The sequence below is a fragment of the Bos grunniens genome, chromosome 20 (genome assembly GCF_055505025.1).
Source record: "Bos grunniens cultivar Pamir isolate PY7600 chromosome 20, Bosgru_T2T1.0, whole genome shotgun sequence".
In the NCBI taxonomy this organism is placed as follows: Eukaryota; Metazoa; Chordata; class Mammalia; order Artiodactyla; family Bovidae; genus Bos; species Bos grunniens.
In genome coordinates, this window is record NC_141184.1 from 65,249,772 (window position 1) to 65,265,207 (window position 15,436).

The 15,436-nt window shown below is 44.5% G+C and overlaps 1 protein-coding gene across 9 annotated transcripts in view; it reads right to left on the bottom strand.

Moving 5' to 3' along the window:
- Positions 1 to 3,244, bottom strand: part of FAM169A (family with sequence similarity 169 member A) — a 64,665-nt gene extending 61,421 nt beyond the window's left edge. The window contains exon 1 of one of the 9 annotated variants that reach the window (XM_086361090.1): positions 3,111 to 3,244. The gene's annotated coding sequence lies outside the window, so the exon portion shown is untranslated. Of the gene's footprint in view, positions 1 to 1,741; positions 2,188 to 2,253; positions 2,394 to 2,768 lie in introns of those variants that run through there. The other 8 variants (XM_086361099.1, XM_086361092.1, XM_086361089.1 and 5 more) reach the window with 8 other exon arrangements.
- Between the last annotated feature and the right edge of the window lie 12,192 nt (positions 3,245 to 15,436).

Sequence of the window (15,436 nt, forward strand, 5' to 3'; positions counted from 1 at the left end):
CACATGCAATCTGGGCTGTTTTAAAAAAGGCAATTTACTAAATTGATTTGTTCCCAAAACATATTAGCAAAAATCTCTGGGCATTTAGATTAAGGAATTTGTAACATTTTAATCCACAATGCTAGACTATAAGCATCCTAAGAGTGGAGTTTGTTTTTGCACCCCACAGCATCGGATACTCAGTGTTTGTTGAATAAATGAAAGCTACCTCTGGTGTAACCTAAAACTAACATCTCATTGGAGAAGCTAGTAACTAAAATCATGCTCTTTTTTTCTCTTTTTACTCTGTGCTGAACTTCCTGGCAGGAACAACGTCAATCCTCAGGGACCTACAACAGGTCCAGTCAGAGCACAGGCAATCCTTAAGTTCTCTAAAACAAGACTCATCTCTCAAGGTCCAAGGTCCCTTTCACCTAATTCTCCAAAAAACATGTCAGCAGGGAGAGGCATTGCATTTCTGCTAGGGATGGTACATGATGCGAAATCATTTATTTTCAGACAGAATAAGTCAAAGAGTCTTCAACTAATCAGAAATAAGTTTAGAGTGGATGGGTTTAAAAAGTTTAAATAGATGACTCTCAAAAACATCTAATTATAAAATATTTTTTCTCCAAATCAAAGTTAAATCTTTTGTTTGAGGTATATTACATAGCTATTAAAGGAATTCGTAATGATTTGAATACTACTTAAAAGACCAGACTAATCTGGAACTTGTTAGAATCTAAAATCCACAGATAAAGCATCTTAGATTGTAATCACTCAAGGAGCAGGCAATGTTGCTACTCATAGAAGTCAAGTTCCCTAAACCAATCCTCATCATAAATTCAGAGAGGAGTCCACTATGACAGCATACAAGCTTTCCGTGAAAGAGATATTTTATCATTGTTTGTGCTGCAAGTCTTATCACAAATGGACTCTCACCACCACATTCCCTGGGCTCGCACCCACATTGCCCCCCACCCCACAAATCAAAACAAAAGAGACAAGCAAAGATTTTTAAAAACCAAAAACTTAAAGTCTTGTCCATATACCAAAAACTTAACCTTGTGCATATTAGCTAATCAAAATCGTTCCTCTTGTAGGAGAAAACCAAAACACAGCTTGCAAAGATAACCTGTACATCTTTTGTACATGCAAGCAGACACACAAGGCAAGTCAAACCCAGATCCATTTTGGTGAATTCCCTCCAGGGCCCAACTGTGTGTATTATGCAACAGCCACCATTCCAGGCTTTAATCCCTGTCTGTGATGCAGTGATAAAATACCAATGGCCAGGGTACAACCTACTAGGAACTTGAGTATATTTGTGAGGAGACAAATTAAAAACAAGAACTACCAAATTCTCAAGACCCTTGAAAAAGACAGGATGTGTTAACAGTTCTGAATCACAATACAACTTTTCCTTTGGGTAGTCTTTTAGCAACCTGTCCCTATCCCACTCAAAAATCCTCACACGAGAATGTTTTATTTGAGGTTTTGAAAGGAAATCACAAAAAAGGAAGGGGTCGTGGTTAATTTAGAATCTACTCCACATAAGACACTCAGACCAACTTCCAGAAGCTGAAAAGCCAGTGAGATACTTCATCTGAAGTAAATGTAACCCAGATCCCTGAGCCATAAACAATCCAAAACTTCACCCAGATTTCCTAGGGCACAGGCCTCGAAAAATTGCACAACGGGCAGCCAAGAACTAGAACAAAATTGCAACGACCTGTATTTTAGAAGGGAATCTATACAATACCTAATCCAAAAGTGGTTACAGGTAAGGGAGCTGGTCAGAGCATCCTTGGAGGCCACCTGCGTGGCGGAACCGGAACGCTTCCGCCCCACCCGCCACCAGGTCCGCTTCCCCCACGCCGAGGCCACCGGCCCGGACTGAAAGGCTCCAGGTGGGAAAACCAGGAGGGGAGCGGGCTCGGCAGGCAGCAGCTGGGGATCGGGCCGAGGCGGGCGCAGGAAGAAGGAGGCATTCCCTCACACAAAATGGTGGCGCTGGCGCGGAGGCCGGCGCACCTGGGGGCGCCCCGCACGCCCCTCGGAGGAGCCGGCCAGTCGCCCGCAGCTGGACGAGCGCCCCGAGCCCGAGCGGCCGGCGTGGGCCTGCGCCGCGCCCGAGCCCTCGGGGAGGCCCGCAGCTCGTGCCCGCGTCACTGCCCGCGGCTGTGCGGGGCCAGGCCGGCGGGGCGCGAGGCCGGACCCGGCAGCTTCGGCCTGGGCCCGGGAACCCCCGCCCAGGACGGGCCGCGCACTCACCTCGGACGCGCCGCCGGAGCCGCCGGAGGAGCCCGGGAAAGGAGGCGGAGCCGCGGGAATGAATGGAGCCGGCGGCGGCTCGCCGGCGACCCCCGGCCGGGCCCGGGCCGCGCCGCTCGCGGCTGCCGGGGCGAGTGCGGCCGCCTGCCCCCCGTCCGGGACACCCGGCTCCTGGTCGGCGGGCCGGCCGCAGCCCACCGTGCCCTCCGCCGGAGTGACGCACTCGCGCCGCAGCGCCTCCAGCCTCTGCGGCCGCACGGCGCCCGCGCCCACCGCGAATCCCCCCGCCCGCCCGCGCCGCACGGCCCCTCCTTGGCGCCGGGGACGCCGCCCTGCCTCCTGCCCCGCTCACGGGTCTCGCCGGCGCCGGGCAGGTGTGAGCTCGGCCGGCCGGGGGGCGCCTCGCGGCCCCCACCCCGCCCCGCCCCCCGCAGCCCCTCTCCCCGCCCAGGCTGCCGTCGCTAGGCAGGGAGCGACGCCGCAGCTCAGGCGCTGGCCCGGTATTAAAGAGTGACCTTGGCTTAGCTATAAAAATAGGTGCGGGTAAGCCGCGGGGACCTCGACGCTGAAAGTGCGTATTCCTTGACTGTCAACATTCGCAGACGCCCGTTTGCATTCCCCGGGGAGTTCTCCAGCGAGGGGCGGGACCTCCGGGAATTTACCCAGGGTGGGCGAGGCCAGCCGACCTCGGGCCGGGATGTAGAGAGTGCGGGCGAGGACCACTGGCACCCGCCCGCCACCTCCCTCCTAAATCCTCTGCCACGCTGGAGGATGGAAGCAGAAAGGAGGTAGAGAGCCCCATTCCCAATCTGGAAAAACCCAATCTGGACAAGACAAGACTTCCATTTTGGGATTACCAGGAACCACCAGATTCCCGCGTTGACCTTTTCTCTTTCTTAGTCTAGCACACGCAAACTATCCCCAGGCGAACGGCGGCTCCACCCTCCTCTCCTCCCCTTCCTCTCCCAGCATATTTCATCTGCCTTAGCGCCCCGGGCCCTTTTGCTAATTACACTCCCATTGAAGAAGACAAGCTCTCAAGTATTTAAAGAGAGATAGATTTCTTTAAAGTAATGCAGGCCATGGTTTAAATATGTTTAATAAATGAATTGAGGAATAGTATTGTGTTAATCCGTAATCTCTGGAAAATAAACTCACCATTCAAGAGCTGCGGCATTGTTTTCAGCTCATCCAATAGGTTTGAAATTGCTTGTTTAATTCCTCGGAAATATTAAGCAATCGCAGTTCCAGCCTTTCTTGAATTTACTAACAGTCAACGAAGTCAATAACACTTGTTGATAGAGATATATTTAACTCATGTTTTTCACCAAATAGACTTTTCTAGTTGCTCATAAAAATCAATTTCACATCTCTAATGTTTTATTTGTAGTATTTAATTAACAGAAATCTTAAATGTTATAAAGTATTTACCATTTTTCTGGCCCTTAACACTGAATAAGATTTAATTGAACAGGAATTTTGAATAGCAGGGTTTTACTCACAGCAAATCTGAAATGAATGAAGTTATTTCAGGCTATTTGTAAATCGGAGTCCCCGGGGCAATTCCAAAGGATTGCCACTTTGGCAAGATGTCCTTTTGGCTACCAGGCTACAGGTGTTGAAGACTTGGGCCTTAGAGTAAAGCTAGCCAATGCAACTTTTTATGTTTGAAATGCATGAGTGTGATTGGATTTTAGCTGTTATTGTAGTCGGTGGCCACTTATGCATGGGAAGCTATCTCTCAGGTGTCTGACCATGCTTTAGTAATCAAAGTCACACTTATTCAAGCAGCTCTCTTTCTGTGGCAAGGATCTTTCCTGGTGAGCCCTGGTGGAGAACTGCTGTCTCCTCATGAGGAGTGTCAAGTAAGGAAACTCTGGCTTCATTCTCTTCACTTGCAACAAGATAAAGCTCTGAGTGTTTTAACTGAAAAAAATAAAAAATCATCATTTACTTCCCTCTTTGGCTGAGATACACAATACCTTGCTTCTGTTTTTACCCATATTCTGAAGACCCATGGGCTCTAAGTGGATAAAGAACTGAAAAAAAATGAGTCTATCAGATTAATACATGCTATAAATCGCTACCAAAATATTTTAAAATATGCTTTGAAGCTTTTGTCTTAAAGGAGTAAGAGTTCTATAGCTTTGATTCTTGTTGTTGTATATGCTTGCTTCCCTGGTTACTCTGAGGGTAAGGAATCTGCCCGAAATGCAGGAGTGAAAGTGAAAGTGAAATCTCTTAGTCTGACTCTTTGTGACCCCATGGACTGTAACCTATCAGGCTACTCGGACCATGAGTAAGAATGCTGGTTTGGGTTGCCATTTCCTTCTCCAGGGGATCTTCCTGACCCAGGGATCGAACCCAGATCTCCTGCATTGCAGGCAGACGCTTTACCATCTGAGCCACCAGGGAAGCCTGCAAAGCAGAAGCCCGCAATGCAGGAGACCAGGGTTCAATCCCTGGGTTGGGAAGATCCTCTGGAGCAGGGAATGGCTTACCCACTCCAGTGTTCTTGCCAGGAAAATTCCTTGGACATGGACAGAGGAGCCTGGTGCGCTACAATCTATGGGGTCACAAAGAGTCGGACACGACTAAGCAACTAACACTTTATGCTTGCTTTAATTATTATTTTGTTAAGTTATAAGCAGAAAGAAATATGTTCAGAGTTCTCATTGCATTGTTAGCATATGTCAAAAGGGAAATAAAATCATGGTAAGAGAAACTTGCAACACCTCCAGACTTAGAGATTGCCGATATAAATGACCCAGAAAAGGGCCCTTAAATTGTATTAGAAAAGAGAAATTCCTAATGGCTAAAATAATGGCTAGTGGCTAATAATGACTAATGGCTAGTAATTGTTAGCAAGCTGCAAGGCATTCTACTAACTTCTTTGTAGAAATCAGCTCATTTAATTCTCATAACCACCCTTTGAGGGACATAGTAATGTTATGCCCAGTTCATCGACAGGAAAATTGAGGCACACAAAGAAGCTAAGTAATTTGCTCAGGGTCACATAGCTAATAATCCTGGCAGTTCGGCTCCAGAGCACACTCCGTTAATCAGTGTTTCATACCACCTTTCATGGACACAAAATCTTATGCCATATGATTGAATTTTGCTTTTGAAGCCCATGACTGAATTTTGCTTTTGAAGCCCTAAAACATACCAAATGCCAGTGTCTTCATGTTTAAAAGATTTCTTAGATGCAGTAGTATTTTCCTGGACATGAAGAAGAAATTAAATCCTTAGTTGAAAGAAAACTTGTAAGACTTCCTCACATATATATTAAGCAAAATTATATAATCTGTTTTTGAAAAGCAAAAAAAACAAAACAAAACAACTTTCCACATCTTTTAAGGGTAATTGCTCTCCAAGTGTTTTTTTTTTTTTCCCCAAATTCCAGAGAACAGTTATACATTTGATTTATATATTTATTTAGTGAATGGAAGAAAAGATTCACCACCATCTCTGACCCTCCGTTAGGCTTAATGGGCAGAATTGTTACCAAGTCCAAGCTCACTCTGCTTGCAGCTAGATAGGCCAATGAATCCGAGAGAGGAGGCATTGAGGAAAGGAAGAGACTTTAATCAGGGAGCCGGGAGACCAAGATGAAGGTAGGCTAGCGCCTGAAAATAACCATCTTACGGTATCTGGATACCAGGTTCTTTTATAGATCAGAGATGAGGGAAGGTGAGGAAGCAAAGGAGAAAGGCCATTAATCTTGCAAACATCTAGAATGGCAAGCCTCAGGCAGAGGATATGTTAATTCTTCCTTCCTGCCATCCACAGGTGAACAGGGTTCTGAACAAAGGTACTTTAACAGTCAGGCAGAGGGGCAGGATTCCCTGAACAAACCATTCTGTATGATTATAATAACAAAAACAACGGAAAGCAAGTTAAAGAAACAGTTCCACAATGGAGTCAGAATTGGCTTCCTCCCTGCAACAGAAGTAGGGTCCAGTGTATATCCATGTATATACACATATACATATGTATGTTTTAAATTCATAAAACGACAGTGAAAAAGCTCTCAGGACTAAGGTAGCCCAGGCACCTCTAGATCTAAAATACTAGCCACCTAGTTAACCAGTTAGCTAATAGTGACAGCCATGTTAAAAGGGAAGTGAAAAGGTAATCTAGTCATCTTTCCTACTCACCCTAGAAAAATGCTTTATTTCCTACCCAGGTATATAAAGTATGTCACAGGAATGCTTTCAGTATTAAAAACAGTATCTTGTCGGGGTTTTCTTTGTCAAATACTACTACTATCTGCAGATTTCAAATTCCTGAATGATACTATGCATTGAGGAAAAAAGAACTTGAAGAACAAGAGTAATAACAACTTTGAGAAGACCAGTTACATTTGTTCTTTTGGTTCAGTTTAATCTAACATGATATATAAGTTAAAGCACAGAGTATCTCGTAAGTTTAGGCTCAGTTTAAGAGAAAGAAAATGTGATATTTTTCCTATTGTTGTTGCTAAGTCACTGAGTCGTATCCTACTCTTACGACCCCATGGACAGCAACATGCTAGGCTTCCCTGTCCTTCACCATCTCCCAGAGCTTGCTCAAACTCATGTCCATTGAGTCGGTGATGCCATCCAACCACCTCATCCTCTGTCATCCCCTTCTTCTCCTGCCTTCAATCTTTCCCAGCATCAGGGTCTTTTCCAATGAGTTGGCTCTTCGCATCAGGTGGCCAAAGTATTGGAGCTTCAGCTCTAGTCCTTCCCGTGAAAATTCAAGGTTGATTTCCTTTAGGATCCTAAAGCAAGGTTTAACTCCTTGCTGTCCAAGGGATCTGAAGAGTCTTCTCCAATACCACAGTTCTAAAGCATCAATCCTTCACTGCTCAGCCTTCTTTATGATCCAACTCTCACATCTGTACATGACTACTGGAAAAACCATAACATTGACTAACTTTTTAAGCAAAATAATGTCTCTGATTTTTAACACACTGTCTAGGTTTGTCATAGCTTTTCTTCCAAGGAGCAAGTGTCTTTTAAATTCATGGCTGCACTCACTGTCCGCAGTGAGGTTGAAGCCCAAGAAAATAAAGTCTGTCACTGTTTCCATTGTTTCCCCACCTGTTTGCCATGAAGTGATGGGACTGGATGCCATGATCTTAGTTTTTTGAATGTTGAGTTTTAACTCAGCACTTTCACTAAAGAAAAATTACACATTTATATTCATACAACACGTTGCCTAGTTAATATCTGTTTTCCCTTTTTCTCTGTCAGATCTAATTTTGTTCAGGGTGGTCATGTGTCCAGCCAAAGCTATTTTCCTTCACTCCTCTTGCAGCTTATGATCATTTTGGCCAATGAAATGTAACAGAAGATTACTTGGTATGGCTTCCAAGAAAGGTTTTATTTTAGTGATAAAAGACACCGAGTGATCCCTTTGCCTTTTGCCGTTTGTACTTTTTATTCTTCCTGCTTGGAAGGACTTACCCCTCGGATGAGAGCAGCCATCTTGTCACCAAGAGAATGAAACCCGTGTGTGAACCGTGCCAGAGCCAAGAAATAGGAACTGGGAGTAATGATGACACAGAGAGCTACCACAGCAACCCCAGACTGCTCTAGTCTTCTCCATTACTCGACAACGAACACAGTCCTCACTGAAATTCAAAGTTAAACACTATCTCCTTGCTGTGGCTAGGAACAAAGAAGACTCTTCTCTACTATGGATACTTACTAGATAGATGCTTTTCTGATTTTGCTGCTGTCCTAAGGAGCGGCATTCTGAAGAAATCAGCGCTCCCTGTGATTTACCTATCTGGTATTTGATGAAGAAAACACACTGCTCCCTGACCCTGAAATGAGTATCTTGGGACTTCTCTGGTGATCCAGTGGCAGAAACTCCCCGTTCCCACCACAGGTCCCAGGTTTGACCCCTGGTCAGGGAACAGGAGCCCACATGCCGCAGCTACAAGTTTCCGTGCTGAAGTGAAGGTCAAAAATAAATAAACATTAAAAAAAAAATACCTTATACTTGATCATTTAGTTCATTTGATTTTGCGTGTTTCATACATGACCTCAGTAAGTCTCAAATGTTGCTGTGAGGAGGGATAACAAATGGCCCTTTTAGTCTGGAAACAAGTTACTGGCCAAAGTAATTGCCATGCCAAGTACGTAAAGAATATATGGAAAATTATAATTATGCTTTTCATTTTTTAATTAAAAGCAAGTAGAAGAATCAAGATGTCAAGAGGGATCCTAAAACCAGAATAAGTAGTCTGTATTTCATAAAAAGCTACTGGTTGATACGTATCAAAAGTGATGAAAGTATGAATGTTCCCCTTAATACATAAGGAACCTTTTAAAAATAAGAAAAAATTAACTACAATTTAATGTTTTTTTACCGTGTGTATTTCCCCAAATGGCTATTGAATAGTTATATGACAACAATATAAGTAAAATTTTCAAAACTGAAAAAAAGAGAAAAAAGTTATGTGTATGAAGCTGTCACTAAAGCATTTTTTTAAAGCCAAAATGTGGAAATAATACCATGAATGTCTAAAGAGGTAGACTGCTATTAATCAAAGGAATATAAAAAATTTGCCTATCTTATTGACGTCAATCAGTTCAGTTCAGTTCAGTCGCTCAGTCGTGTCCGACTCTTTGTGACCCGATGAATTGCAGCACACCAGGCCTCCCTGTCCATCACCAACTCCCAGAGTTCACTCAGACTCACGTCCATCGAGTCAGTGATGTCATCCAGCCATCTCATCCTCTTTCATCCCCTTCTCCTCCTGCCCCCAATCCCTCCCAGCATCAGAGTCTTTTCCAATGAGTCAACTCTTCACATGAGGTGGCCAAAGTACTGGAGTTTCAGCTTTAGCATCATTCCTTCCAAAGAAATCCCAGGGCTAATCTCCTTCAGAATGGACTGGTTGGATCTCCTTGCAGTCCAAGGGACTCTCAAGAGTCTTCTCCAACACCACAGTTCAAAAGCATCAATTCTTCGGCGCTCAGCTTTCTTCACAGTCCAACTCTCACATCCATACATGACCACTGGAAAAACCATAGCCTTGACTGGATGGACCTTTGTTGGCAAAGTAATGTCTCTGCTTTTGAATATGCTATCTAGGTTGGTCATAACTTTCCTTCCAAGGAGTAAGTGTCTTTTAATTTCATGGCTGCAATCACCATCTGCAGTGATTTTGGAGCCCAAAAATATAAAGTCTGACAGTTTCCCCATCTATTTCCCATGAAGTGATGGGACCAGATGCCATGATCTTCGTTTTCTGAATGTTGAGCTTTAAGCCAACTTTTTCACTCTCTTCTTTCACTTTCATCAAGAGGCTTTTTAGTTCCTCTTCACTTTCTGCCATAAAGGTGGTGTCATCTGCATACCTGAGGTTATTGATATTTCTCCCAGCAATCTTGATTCCAGCTTGTGCTTCTTCCAGCCCAGGGTTTCTCATGATGTACTCTGCATAAAAGTTAAATAAGCAGGATGACAACATACAGCCTTGACATACTCCTTTTCCTATTTGGAACCAGTCTGTTGTTCCATGTCCAGTTCTGTTGGCTTCCTGACCTGCATATAGGTTTCTCAAGAGGCATTATACTAAATGTTTTACTTAATTTTTCTTGATTAATCCTCACACTATCTATTTGAGGCAGATAGTACATCCTTATTTCAGAGATGAGGAAACTGACGTTTAAAGAGGTGAAGAAACTGACCCAAAGTGGTCAAGCAGAAATTTGACCATTGTCCTGAATTACACTAGACTTTAAACACTAGACTATAAACTTAATCGTACTATTTCTCAATTAGTATATATCCAAGCTTCTAGAACCACGTTGGCCTAATGGATAAGGCGTCTGACTTTGGATCAGAATATTGAGAGTTTGAAACCCTTCGTGTTTAGTTTGGGCTTCCCTGGTAGCTCAGCTGGTAAAGAATCCACCTGCAGTGCAGGAGACCCCGGTTCAATTCCTGGGTTGGGAAGATCAGCTGGAGAAGGGATTGCTACCCACTCCAGTATTCTTGGGCTTCTCTGATGGCTCAGCTGGTAAAGAATCTGCCCGAAATGTGGGAAAGGGAGATCTGGGTTCAATCCCTGGGTTGGGAAGATTCCCTGGAGAAGGGAACAGGTACCCACTCCAGTATTCTAGCCTAGAGAATTCCATGGACTATCCATGGGGTTGCAAAGAGTCAGACACGGCTGAGTGACTTTCACTGTCAGTACATACTATGTCACAGGAACGGGGACCCCTTACAGGGCCTAAAGGGGGCTCTTGTCTAACACTCAGAAATGAATGGTCTAAGGAGACACGTGTGCTGATGAAGCAACAGACTTTATTGGGAAGGGGCACCCAGGCAGAGAACGGGAGGGTGAGGGAACCCAGGAGACCTGCTCTGCCATGTGGCTCACGGTCTTGGCTTTTATGGTGATGGGATTCGTTTCTGGGCTGTCTCTGGCTGATCATTCTGACTCAGGGTCCTTCATGGCGGTGCACACATTGCTCAGCCAAGACGGATGCCAGCAAGAAGGATTCCGGGAGGTGGTAGGACACGTGGCGTCTCCTTTTGACCTTTCCCGAACTCTTCTGGTTGGTGGTGGCTTGTTAGTTCTGTGTTCCTTACCAGGACCTCCTGTTCTAAAATAATTCACGTAAGTGGTGACTATGGTGCATGGCCAGTGTGGGTGGTTTCAGTCAGTGTGTTTCCCATAACATTCACATTAACACCCTCTCAGTCATTATTATATTTTATTAACTCAACATGTATCTTTCAAAAAGATACACTTAAGCCAGGTACTGTGCTGTATAGTCCCTGTACTGTGACAGTGACACGGGTCAGGCAGAGCCAACAGGAAATGAGGACGTGCCTGTAGAACAGCGGTTTTCTGGCAGAACTGAGAAGGCAACTCGTACTTTTAGAAGACTGCAGGGTGTCGTCAAGAAATGAGGCCAGAGAAACAGGCAAGACCAGTTATTCCTCTAAGAAGTCCTTGTTATCTATAGTCAGTATGGACTGCCTCCCAAAGGCAAGGGAGAGCCATTTAAAAAATTTAAGATTCAGGGCTTCCCTGTGGCTCAGATAAAGAATTTGCTTGCAATGCAGGAGACACAGTTTTGACCCCTGGGTGGGGAAGATCCCCTGGAGAAGAAAATGGCAACCCACTCCAGTATTCTTGCCTGGGAAATCCCATGGACAGAGGAGCCTGGCAGGCTATCGTCCATAGGGTCCCAAAAGAGTGGGATGTGGCTTAGCAACTAAATAACAACAAATACATATTAAAATTTACCATTAAAAAAAAGTTTAAGTTTCAGAGTGACACATGTTAGCAAATTTCTCAGGCTGCAATTGGGAAAAGGAAGAAAATAAGTCTGCAGGCTGGAAGCCAGCTATGGAACTGATCAATTTATCCAAGTGAGAGATGGCAGTCTGGTCTATAGGTTATAATGAGGATGAAGAGTTGTAAATGAATTTCTAAAGCTCAAAGGTGGGAAGTGGAAGCAACAGGACTTGGCAAACTGTACAAAGTAATAGAGAAGACAAGCAAGATCACCAGGCTTCTGGCTTGAACCAGGGTAGATGCTGATTCTGCTTACCAAAATAGGCATCACTTAGGGAATGAGAATTGAGGAGGTAAAATCATTAATTTCCTTTCAACTATATTAAGCTTTCCATGCTGTGAGACATACAAGTGGGGACACCTGAAATAATGAGATATTTTGGAACTGGAGCTCAGGGTTGTCAAGGGTGGGGAGGGCAATTTCCCTCTTTTCAACTAATTTTATGTACCTTGCAAGACTGTCATAAGGTCTGGATAGTGAAAGCTGTGGTTTTTCCAGTAGTCATGTACAGATCTGAGAGTTGGACCATTAAGAAGGCTGAGCACTGAAGAACTGATGCTTTCAAACTGTGGTGCTAGAGAAGACTCTTGATAATCCTTTGGACATCAAGGAGATCAAACCAGTCAATCCTAAAGCAAATCAATCCTGAATATTCATTGGAAGTACTGATGCTGAAGCTGAAACTCCAATACTTTGGCCACCCAATGTGAAGAGCATTGGAAAAGACCCTGATGCTGGGAAAGATTGAAGGCAGGAGGAGAAGGGGATAACAGAGGATGAGATGATTGGACGGCATCACTGACTCAATGGACATGAGTTTTAGCAAACTCCAGGAGTTAGTGATGGACAGGGAGGCCTGGCTTGGTGCTGTCCATGGAGTCGCAAAGAGTCGGACATGACTGAGTGACTGAACAACAACAGCAACAACTCAAGCCCCAAATTTCTCTACTTCTGTTGATAAGGATGGCTTTCTACCTCCCAGCACAGAGAAGGCACCTTTCACAGGGAAGATTTATTTCCTGCTTTCAGGAAGACAGAGAGGAGAGGTCTGATTAACAACTAAATTCTGTTCTGCAGATAATGCTGGAACTAAAAATGCTTTCAAAGTAAAATTTTGCATGTGGAAGCAATAGATATTGTAATCAAGAAAACATAAAGCAAAGACTCCTTTACCCCAACTTCAAAACCAAAAATCAAGCAGTAAAACAAATAAAAACCTATGAAACTCTGAAGACTCCAGCTCAACTAGGATAACTAGGGGAAAATAAAAAAAGACGAGGCAAAACACTTGATTTCTTTTATACTGGAAAGGAACAAAAAGAGATGAACTTTCAGTCCAAACAAAGGCACATCCAGCAATGAAAGGCCTGTCCTGCCAAGGCTTAGAAGAGGGACAGTCTTCTGCTTCCCCCACGTCAAGGCGGAAACAATACACAATGCCCCTCAATTTTTCAGTTTGGCCTTGGTTTGAGAATGCTACAGTGGAACAAATTCGTGCAGGCGTGGGGACTGGGCTGGAAGTAGGCCTTTAGTGTGCAGGCTCCTTGTGTGCTTCAGCTTCAAGGTTAGAAATGCACAACCCTGAGTCTTCTCTCTAAATATTCCAATCCAGGATATCTAGAATGGGGCCAAACAATCTGCATTTTAAATACGTGGTATGGGGAGGGAGATGGGAGGAGGGCTCAGGATGGGGAACACATGTATACCTGTGGCGGATTCATTTCGATATTTGGCAAAACTAATACAATATTTTAAAGTTTAAAAATAAAATAAAATTTAATAAATAAATAAATACGCACCATATTTAAAGGTATCACCTTTATTGAGGCTTCCCAGGTGGCGCTAGTGTTAAAGAATCCACCTGCCAGTCTGTGCAGGAGATGTAAGAGAAACCGGTTGGATACTTGGGTTGGGAAGATCCCTGGAGGAGGGCACGGCAGTATTCTTGCCTGGAGAATTCCATGGGCAGAGGAGCCTGGCAGGCTACAGCCCATAGCATCGCAAAGAGTCTGACATGACTGAAGCGGCATAGCATGCACGCACGCATCACCTTTATTAAAACTCTATAGAGAGTGAGACAATTTACAGACAGAGCAACTCAGATGAGACAAAGTGAAGGGATTTAAACTTCTGATTTTGGACTTCCCCGGTGGTACAGTGATAAGAATCCGCCTGCCAATGCAGGGGACATTCGATCCTTGGTCCAGGAAGATTCCACATACTATGGCACAACAAAGCCCAAGCGCCAGAACTACTGAGCCAGTGCGCCACAGCTACTGAAGTTCATGCACCTGGAGCCCACTCTCCACAGCTGGGGAAGCCACCCCAGTGAGAAGCCTGTGCACCGCGAGGAGAGGCCCCGCTCACCGCTACTAGAGAAAGCCCACCACACCAGTGAAGACCTGGGACAACCAAATGGAGAAATAAGTTAAAAGAGGCAGTGCAATGACACAAGTAGACATTCAATAAAAGGAAAAAAAAATATTTTAATATACTTCTGATACTTAATCTTGAACTAAGGCATCCCTTTTCTGGGCAAGTGAATAAGGGGTCTAAGATTAACTGCACAGTTTAATAAATTTTTAATATGTGGACACCTAGATAGCTACCACCCAAAGCAAGATAGGGAACATTTCCAGGGTGTCACCAAGCTCCCCCATTCCCTGTCCCAGACCATACCTCTCCCCAGAGGTAACCACCATTTTGACACCTGTCATCATAGGTGTTTTGAACTCCATTTAAATGGAATAACGCAGTATGAACTTTTTTTGTCTTGACATTTTTGCTCAGCATTATGTGGGTAGCCATGCCCTCCTCCAGGGGACCTTCCCAACCCAGGTATCAAGCCCAGGTCTCCTGCATTGCAGGCAGATTCTTTACCAGCCGAGCTATCAGGGAAGCCCCAGGCTTTCTCTAGGTGTGGCAAATGGAGCCTACTCTCTGGTTGCAGTGCTGGGGATTCTCACTGTAGTGGCTTCTCTTGTTGCAGACCCTGGACTCTAGAGCACTCAGGTTTTAGTAGCTGTGGCTTAGCTGCTCCGTGGCATGTGGGATCTGACTTCCCTGACCAGAACTCATGTATCCTGGCTGCATTGGCTGACAGATTCTTAACCACTGGACCACCAGAGAAGTCCCTTGATACGATTTTAAATCCACTTATTTCTGACAAAAATGAAGTTGTTTTTTAAGAGTGAATTTTTTTATTTTTTGGGTTTTTGTGTGTGTGTGTGTGTGTGTCATGCCATGGGGCATGTGGGATCTTAGTTCCCCAGCCAAGGGTGGGACCTGTACCCCTGCACTGGAAGCTCTGGACTACCAGGGAAGCCTCAGTGAAGTTGTTGTTTCGATACTGAAGTGAAATCATATGTTAGGATGTCATCATCCATGTCTGGAGTTGCTGATAAGAACATATGAAAAAGCAACTGAGATGAGAGGACATTTAGACCATAAATACCTAGGGTGAGGACTAGCCAAGAGGGTTAGGTATGGGTGAGGCCACCCTTTACTGATCTAAACAGCCCTCTGAAGATCTTAGGGCATCAGCTCCTGCCATGGTAAAGCTAACTCTTTTATCCACAGTGGCAAAAAGCCACGCAGCGGCCCAAAGAAGATCATCTTGCCCCAAACACCTGTGCCACAGTTCCCTGGCAATAAGTTCTGGCAACAGGGAACTTTTCACTTTTGTTCTGCGGGCAGCTGCATGTCAGCTTGCTGTTGATTAAGCTGCCTCTCCTGAGAACCAATTTGCATAAAGGTACACTGTGAACTACATTTGGATTTTCTTTTACCTTCCTTGCCTGGAGCAATAGTGTCATTAATCTATCATTTGTTTGGAGTATATTATTTCTTTATTGACTTATTAAGAG